The sequence below is a fragment of the Macrobrachium rosenbergii genome, chromosome 17 (assembly GCF_040412425.1).
Source record: "Macrobrachium rosenbergii isolate ZJJX-2024 chromosome 17, ASM4041242v1, whole genome shotgun sequence".
Lineage (NCBI taxonomy): Eukaryota > Metazoa > Arthropoda > Malacostraca > Decapoda > Palaemonidae > Macrobrachium > Macrobrachium rosenbergii.
This window is the reverse complement of record NC_089757.1, coordinates 32735765-32745764: the sequence shown is the minus strand read 5'-3', so window position 1 is coordinate 32745764 and position 10000 is coordinate 32735765. Positions and strand designations below refer to the sequence as shown.

At 36.6% G+C, this 10000-nt stretch overlaps 1 protein-coding gene across 2 annotated transcripts in view; it reads right to left on the bottom strand.

The window, feature by feature from the left end:
* LOC136847845 (homeobox protein abdominal-A homolog) overlaps window positions 1–10000 on the bottom strand; it is a 219633-nt gene that overhangs the window by 48565 nt on the left and 161068 nt on the right. The gene's annotated exons all lie outside the window — the stretch shown is intronic.

Genomic DNA, 10000 nt, shown 5'->3' with positions numbered 1-10000 from the left:
CTGAAAGCTGAGGAATAGAATACAACAGAAATGGAACAGCAACTATAAGCAAAGCATCATCCTCCTCGGCGGTGCTTGTCGTTTTATGGGCAATATGGGAAACATGAATCACGTCCAAACTACTTTTTATGGTCTATAACGATCTTAGTTATTGCCCGACACGCACTTTTCACCGAATGGCCCTCTTAACGCCCATTCTGTTTTTTTTTTTTTTTTTTTTTTTTTTTTTGCTTTATTTTATTTTATTTATCAAAACGCTGTGGAGGTCTTGTGGCCCTCTCGTCAAGCGAATGAGGATGGTGTTAAGATAGTAAACTGTTTTGATTTCCTTATGATGATGGATGAGGATGATGTTGATGATTGTAATTTTTTTTTTGCTGTTAGATTAATGTTCAAAACTTTTTTTATATTAAATTTATATTAAATTTTCATTTCCATATATTAAAGTACAGGTGTGAGATTTATGACCTGGTTTTATGTAGAAAAGTTGACTGTCCGTTTTCTTTGTTGTTAAATTAATGTTCAATACTTTTTCATATTAGGTTTATACTAAATTTAATTTTCCATATTCCTGTTAGATTAATTTTCCAGTACTATTCTATATTATATCTTTCTTCTTCTCTTATTACGAAAGTAGAATACACACAACTTTAATCGCTTTCCATATCCTTATATATCTGGTTTGAAATTTACGTCTGTGTATTTTGTACATATAAATTTATATCCACAATGAAAAATAAACCATGAAAAATGAACCCGGGTTACTTAAACCGAAATTGGCGTTGTTGATAATGACTTATTACGTCGATGAATCGGTGAGAGAATTTATTAGCAAAATTTATTCAGCGACCGGATGTGGGTGTTGGCGATACAATAAACATGTCAGAATGCTTCCTTCTCCTCCTCATTCTCCTCCTCCTCATCTTCCTCCTCCTCCTCTTCCTCATCGATAGAAGAAGACAAAAACAGTTTTTTTTTTTCCTGATAATATTTTATGGGTTTTCCCTTAAACACAGACTAATTTTACGAATTTACAACAAAATTAGCGGGGGGAAAATACGGCCGGAGATCCACCGAATAATTAGCGTTACCAATCTTATTAATTGCAAATTATAATCCCCATTAACTATAGTGTCATAACTTCTGAGCTGGAATTATAGCCGATAACTTTACCTGAAAAGCCAACGTAATCTCTGATTAATTAAGGATTGGATATAAAGTAGTCCGCCAGAAGCAGAGAGCCCTGGGGGAAAATCGGCCCCGAGAGCCAGATTCCTCCTTAGTGTGATCTATCTATCCGCGCCACCTCCTTCTCTTCTTCCTCTTTCCACTTTCCTCCTGCTCCTGCTCCTGCTCCTCCTCTTCCTCCGCCTCCTCCAGGTTAGAATTACAAGTCCACATTTCGAAATTCGGGATAGGGAGCCGTGAGTCCTTGAGAGAATCAGAAATATGTGAATAGCCTTCCACAGAATATCTTATGAAAACTCTCTCTCTCTCTCTCTCTCTCTCTCTCTCTCTCTCTCTCTCTCTCTCTCTCTCTCTCTCTCTATATATATATATATATATATATATATATATATATATATATATATATATATATATATATATATATATATATATATATATATATATATATATATATATTGTAATGTTACCTCGTTTGGATATTCCAGGTTAGGGTTTGAATTCTGCCACTGGCGTATATATATATATATATATATATATATATATATATATATATATATATATATATATATATATATATATATATATATAATATATATTTATATATATATATATATATATATATATATATATATATATATATGTGTGTGTGTGTGTGTGTGTGTGTGTGTGCGTATTGTGACTATGCTGAAAGGGTTTCTCTTAATTTTTCCCCCTCAGCATTCTCTGCAGTGTACCTTCCTAGGCATACAACCTGTAACTTTCCTCTCCCTCCCCACTTTCTCATATGCACCTCTTTTCCTCGCGTCTCACTTATTTTCCTTCCGCTTCCCCTTCTCCCCACTCGTTCTCTTCCGCTTTTATTCGTGAGAAATTATGGTTTCTGTAGGAGGCCTTTTTATAATCACGCAACTCACTTTTTCTTAAATGCAAAGCCTTAGAGTTATTTATTATTATTATTTTTTTTACGCTTTTCGTTACGCCACTAAGTGAATTGGGGAAATTTGTTTTATGGCCAATAAAAAGGGACATATGGAAAGAAAAATAGAGAAAAATAAAAACGGCGCCCCAACAGCCAAGACTTCACGTGGTCCCCCCCTCTTCGCTTCGTATAAACAATGGCTTTACGATCTTCGTATGTCACCTTGTTTTTCTCGCATATATACCATCCAGTTAGACATTGCCTCCATGCATATATGCCAACCAGTTTGGGGACCCCATCAATATAGATATGCCTTCTCCTCCGCCCCCTCACCCCACCCCCAAACCACCTCCCCCTCACCTTCCCCCTCGTACACCCTTGCATCATCTTCCTTCGTATGCGCCCCCTTTCTCACTTCTCTTTTGTTTTTCTCCTGTCATTTATTGCCTTTTCCTATCTTCCTCTTTTCTCTCTCTCTCTCTCTCTCTCTCTCTCTCTCTCTCTCTCTCTCTCTCTCTCTCTCTCTCTCTCTGTTTTTACCCCTTTGGAGCTACTGACACCCTTTCCCAGCCCCTTGGCCACTGACACCCTTTCCCAACCCCTTGGCCCCTTGGCCCTTTATCTCCCCTTTGCCATGACCTAACATGTGTTCGTTTCCCGTGACCTAACATGCGTTCGAACAGCCAATTAACTAGTGTCTTTGCTGCCTACCTAGATTCCCTCTCCTTGTGTACACAGATTGTATCGTAACCATCCTCGAAATGGCTTGAGGGAGATGGGGGCCGGGGGGGAGGGTGTTGGACCATGAAAACAGGAGGGGCAGGAATGAATGATACTTCTTTTGGGTTGGGGGATGGGGATGGGGGGAGTGTATTGAAGTTTTCCTCTGAGAGAGAGAGAGAGAGAGAGAGAGAGAGAGAGAGAGAGAGAGAGAGAGAGAGAGAGAGAGAGAGAGAGAGAGAGAGAGGATGAGCAGATATGAATGATACTTCTTTTGGAGGGTGTGGGGATGGGAGGATGTATTGAAGTTTTCCTCTGAGAGAGAGAGAGAGAGACAGACAGACAGAGAGAGAGAGAGAGAGAGAGAGAGAGAGAGAGAGAGGAGAAATGAATGATACTTATTTTGGGCTGGGGATATACAGTATGTATTGGAGTTTTCCTTTGAGAGAGAGAGAGAGAGAGAGAGAGAGAGAGAGAGAGAGAGAGAGAACAGGAGTGGCAGAAATGAATGACACCTCTTTTGGGGCTTGGGTGGGGGTGAATTGAAGCTATCCTTTGAGAGAGAGAGAGAGAGAGAGAGAGAGAGAGAGAGAGAGAGGAAACAGGAGGGGCAGAAATGAATAATACTTGTTTTGGGTCTGAGGGATTTATTGAAGTTTTCCTGTTAGAGAGAGAGAGAGAGAGAGATAGAGAGATAGAGAGATAGAGAGAGAGAGAGAGAGAGAGAGAGAGATGGTGCAGTTAAGAGAAGATGCACTTGTCTTAGAAGGTGCAAGTTTGAGTGACTGTGTTGGCACTGCATATTATTTGCTCGGCCCTGACGTTTATAGGGTGCAAAACCCGGTATCATGGTTACCATGACACGTAGCTCCTGCAATGGAGACGATTTATAAATTTCTCCTCAGAGAATGTAATTGGCCCCCATTCCTGCCTTGAAATGAAATCAAGAAGGAATGTATCACTATGACATTAATTATGAATTTATCTCAGATTGCTCTTTTATTTTATATGAGAGGGAACTTTGTATACCTAACTTTTTCTTTCCTGACAACTGTATGTTTATAATGACCACAAGTGTTTGTTTGTCCTTGAAATCTGTTACCTGACATAAGTCAGATCTGACTTTGCTATCATATAAATTACTAGAGAGAGAGAGAGAGAGAGAGAGAGAGAGAGAGAGAGAGAGAGAGAGAGAGAGAGGGGGAGGGGGATTTGGGAAGGCAAAAGAAAAGCGAGGAAAAAATCCAGAACACACAGCAGTTGGGAATTGAACATTTTCGCTCTGTTACTGTTTTTAATTTATTTTCACACAACTTAACAAAAGCAGGTTCCTTCAGATTTCCCCAAATTATATGAGTATCAGCGCAACTTAAGTATTTACAGCTTTTATCGTTACTTCCGTTATCACAACATCCTTCCATTCTTTCGTCCCCTCTTGATAATGACGTTATTATGATTATTATTTTAATATTATTCTTGCGAATATAATTTTTCAACGTACTGCCACCGTATGAGTATAGAAAAACGTGTCAGTGTGATTATAATCATATAAAACACACATTCGCCTGTTGGTGTTCCAAGGCGTTATTTCTCCGTGATTTCAAGGCTGTTATTGGCGTCATTAGCAGGCTGGCTTCTATATGAGGTCAGGTGAACGGAATGACTTGCATAAAGGCAAGTTCTTCACTCTTTGTAATGGAACAGAACCAACCCCCACAAAAAAAAAAAAAAAAATTACGGAATACAAAGAGAGTGAATATCATCGTACTTGTTTTCCAGAATACCGTGAAGAAGCCAAAACAAAAATAAAAATAATTACGGAATATAAATAGCGAAAATTATCGTATCCCTTTTCCAGAATACCGTGAAGAAGCGAAAAAAACCATTAGCCTACGGAATATAAACAGAGTGAATGTCACCGTACTTGTTTTCCAGAATACCTTGAAGAAGAAGAAGAAAAAAAAACCCTTACGGAATATAAACACACAGTGGAAATCATCGTACTTCATTTCCAGAATACCGTGAAGAAAAACAAGAAAAAAAAATTACGAATGTAAACGGACAGTGAATATCATCGTTCTTGTTTTCCAGAATACCATGAAGCAGCAAAAAAAAAAAAAAACTTGCTGAATATAAACAGACAGTGAAAATCATTATACTTCTTTTCCAGAATACCGTGAAGAAGAAAAAAAAAATTACGGAATATAAAAGGGCAGTGAAAATCAACGCACCTCTTTTCCAGAATACCGCGAAGAAAAAAAATATTACGGAATACAAACGGACAGTGAAAATCATCATACTTCTTTTCCAGAATATTGTGGGAAAAAAACAACTTATTGAATATAAAACAAACAGTGAAAATCATCGTACCTCCTTTCCAGAATACCGTGAAGTAAAAAAAAAAAATCATCGTACCTCTTTTCCAGAATACCGTGAAGAAACCAAAAAAAAAAGCACCTTACGGAATATAAACGGACGGTGAAAATCACCGTACCTCTTTTCCAGAATACCGTGAAGAAGCAGAACTTTTATAATAATTTGCAAATCATCGACGGGAATTTCCTGCTCGGTATCCGCCTTACCGAGTCATGATTATAAGGAGATATTGACTCACGTTATGGAATATGTGTTTACATTTTTCGATAATCCGTCTTGTTTTGACTTTACGAAGCATTGCTGGAGGTCGTATAAATCTTGTTATTTTTCTTTTTATCTTCTTGATTATTTTCTGATTTTTTTGTGAATTGTTCAAAGCGTTTTCGAAAGGATAAATATATTTATTTTATTATTGTCTAATAGATAAATTCACACGGATAATTTTTATTATTGTTTAATGGATAAATTTCACACGGCTGACCTTGTTGGAAGTTGTGGGATAAAGGATAATAGTCTTTTCCACACCATAAATTGTAATTTTTCTCTTACTCTCGTATATAATTTTATTATTAGTATCAGTCCGTGAATATTTATAATTGGCTTCCTTTGTTGTTGCTGTCAATCCTAGAACTGCATGTTTTTCATATTTAGTTTTATGTGGATTTTTGCTATGCAATTGAACTATAAGGAAAAATCGTGAGACGGAATAAGATATGTTGATAAACTCTAAGGTAATTTCACGCCATGTTTTAGTGGTGTTTTGCGTCTCCTGAGGCAAGCTTCTTATTGTAAAAGGTATTTTTCTTAGAGCGATAAACCGTTCTTCCTGTAAGACCAGATTTTAACTGTCCGTAAATATGATTTGATATTTATGTAAGTTATTGCCAGTAAATAGTGAAGTCGATAACATGCTAAAAATAGGTATTCCCTTATGAGTGAAAACTGTGTTTGTTTTATGACCTGTGGCGAGATCATTTTATTATAATTCTAGTTATATTTATTGAAAGTAAACGAAAATAGTACAGTTGTCGCTAAATGTAACTCTGCGCTTAATTTAGAAGAAAAGAATTAAGTCAGTTTGTTGTAGTATGCTATGTTTATTTGTCAGAAAATTATTCTTATGTTTTGTGACTCCATATTGTGTTGATCTCGTTTATTAAGGGCTTATTCAAAAGTGGTTTATTACGCCTATCGTGAATTTCCTTTAGCTCGTATAAGTCTATATCAGAAATTACCTTTATACTTTTTTTTTTATTACACCCTTTGGCCTTCCACCCACCAGCCTCCCCTCTCTCTCTCTCTCTCTCTCTCTCTTTCTTCATCGATTAAATGTAATAATTCCTTTCAATTTTAGACTTAATGTGCGGTTTGTGGACGTGGTTCCCGATAATTTAGCTTGATTGAACACCACAGACAAGAGACGACGCTCGAACGCAAGGCACAACGGCTCCTCCATCCCTTTTCCATTGATACGGATTGTTTTATTTATTTACGTGTTTATTTTTTTTCAGTTTTTGATGCCGAGGAAGAATATTCTGTCTGATATCTCTCTCTCTCTCTCTCTCTCTCTCTCTCTCTCTCATCGTACTTAATTCTTTTTCACCTTATTTATTTTGCATTCAATTCGAATTCTGTGTAGGGTATTGTAATCTCTCTCTCTGTTGTCTATCATTAGCTGTAGGGATCTTTATTTATTTTACCTGTTCATTTTTAATTTTGATATCGACAAGATCGTGTGATATTCTCTCTCTCTCTCTCTCTCTCTCTCTCTCTCTCTCTCTCTCTCTCTCTCTCTCTCTCTCTCTCTCTCGTCTATGTTGGCTTTAGGGACTTTTATTTAACCCGTTTATTTTAGATTTTGATATCGAGAAAGATCGTGTGGTATTCTCTCTCTCTCTCTCTCTCTCTCTCTCTCTCTCTCTCTCTCTCTCTCTCTATTCTTTTGATGGCTTTAGGGGTCTGCGCGTTTTTATATTCTTGCTTTGTTTGCCGTTGCTCAGCCATTCTTGCTTTGCTTGTTCCTGCGCCCACCTGCTTATCATGAGAGCTATAAATCTATGTAATTGCCATCAATTTCCTTTGCATCATTCATCACTGTCTTATACGATACGGCTTTTTAAATGGAAAAAAGAAATTCTTTATCGCGTCGGAGAGGAACTTGAAAAAATTATGCGTTTTTATTAATTTTTCTAACTAATTTTGCAATTGCACGCAAGTGTCCCCGAGTTTTACTGCGTGCATAACTGAATGCTGATATTTGTAGCGTATTAATTGATAATTGCAGTTTTAGATGTTATTTATCACGAAACTTTAAGCTTTTGAAAAACGCAAAGGAGCAGATGTTGACCCACGCTTGTGATAGACAATGCTCAATAACGATAAGAGATCTCGAGACGGCAATTATTCTGATGGATATGTTGCTGCTCTTCCATTCGTTACTCCATTTTTTCCTTTTTAATCATCTTGCATTTCTCTGCCATCTCACAACTGAGTTTTCAAGAGGCACATGAGAGTTATTAGGGTCCTCTAATTGTCACCCTAGTACCGTGAATCAAGATAATGTCTCGCAGCTGTGGGTTTTACTCATTTTTATTCATTTTTCGGGTTTCGTTTCTCCGCTAAGATATATCTATTGCTCATTCCACGGTCTTGCGATTCAGAGATTTCAGGATAAAATGGTGTCGCGTAGCTGGTGGGACTCTGATGCCATGTGTTTGTAAAGTCGAATGTTTAGATAGTTTGTCGTATCGCCTGTATAACCTCTCTGCTCATACTTGTTGCTGGAAGGGTTAATTTTATATTTCATGTATATTTTTATCTATTTGTTTATTAGTTTATTAACTCATCTTTTTTTTCTAATAAGTGATCTCTTCATTCCGTATTTCCTATTGTCTTTTGTGAGTTCTTTCAAATGAACATCACACTCTTTGCAAGCTTGGATTTCAAGTCAGTGTCCCTGTGTGGGCTTGTTCCATATGAACAACCTTTTGTCTTCTGAATAATAATAATAATAATAATAATAATAATAATAATAATAATAATAATAATAATAATAATAATAATAATGATTAAAATTAAAAACTAATAGTAATTATAATAATAACCTTACTATTATACCTGCCCCTTCTTTTATTCCTAAGCTGTAACAGAAGAAATCTTGTCTCAGTTACGTTCTGTAATTCACAGGTTTTGGGGTTTTACTTGAAAAAGCAGATCGATCAACTCTCATTTTCTCATTCCTTCTTTACTGTCAAGAAAGCAGTAAGGCAATAATCTGATGGTATTTTTGTATTTCGTAATGATTATCATCCATCTTATTTTGTAACTACTATCACGCATTTTTTTATTTATTGCTTTACATAGGGAGAAACGAAATCAGTCGTCGGTTTTATTGTCCCTTAATTTCACTGAATGAAAAGAAGCGAAAATCTTAATTAATTGCTTGTACTCATCACGATGCTGTTTGAAATCCTCGTTTTGTTGTTGTTTATGGTTAATAAGCTGGTATATACCAGCACGGGCTCTTGCTCTATATAGAGCAGGCCGTAAAATGGAAACCCTCACCCTGCGGTTATCCTACCTAATGGTGCAAACTCAATTTGGAACGTTTTACTCCCCAACACCCTTTCTACCCCTCCTAGACCAAGGTAACCTAGATATAGGTCATTTAGGCTCGACTACTGACCTACTTCGGATAAAAGCGAAAGCTTATCTGAACGCTGGGAAGTGTTTTTCCATGGTGTTAGTTTTCGTTTCTCTACCTTTAGTGAATTAGGTTCATGTTATTATTATAAAATATCTGTCGACGATTCCCTTTAAATTCTCTTTAAACTCTCTCTCTCTCTCTCTCTCTCTCTCTCTCTCTTATTGTTATAAAACATCTGTCAACGGTTCCCTTTAAACTCTCTCTCTCTCTCTCTCTCTCTCTCTCTCTCTCTCTCTCTCTCTCTCTCTCTCTCTCTCTCTCTCTCTCCACGAAGATACATCTACCTGTTATTTGTTGAATCTTTACAAAAATATTTATTTCATTCAGAAATGCTTATCCCAGATTACTTTAAACTTCAGAAGAATTTCGTTTAAATGTTTACCCTCCGTTACCTTTACGCAAATTTCATTGTTATCAACTTTGATTAACTGAAACAACTTTTATTTATAAAAACGCCAATCTTCCGACTGCCAACAACTCTGACATGAAAAGTCAATGCGAGGAAATGTGAACCTAAAGTGGCAGTATTCCCCCCTTTTTTTTTTAGATTTAATGGATTCAAGGAATGATTATGGCAACGCTTGTTCGTGTTACGATGTTGTTAGACCAAGGCTCTCAATTCTTTATCGATAGCTCTGATATTTAAAAAAAAGAACCTTTTCCCAAAGTAAACTATTAATATTAATATTATTGTAAAGTACAAAAGAGACGTCTTTTTTAATATTAAAAAGAAAATTCCCATCGCAAACTATTACTATAATTATTGATAGAAATAAATTTCTGACTCACATCAGGATCGAACCCAGGTCTTTCAAATGAAAGACCAATTTTTTTTTTGTAAAGTACACAAGAAACGTCTTTTTGAATATTTATCGTTGGTCTTCTACTTACTAGGGTGGAATGGAAAGAAAATCAGGAACAAAGCTTAGCTCTTGAGTATTACGTAGGTAGGACATGCGTGTCTGAACCCACTAGCCTGTCTCACGTTTGATACATGTCCCTATAGCCTCGACTCCCCAATGGGGCCCCTCGGCTACTTGATAGAGCCTAACACCTTCTTGACCAGAATCGTCAGTAGGTTAGGGAAATGA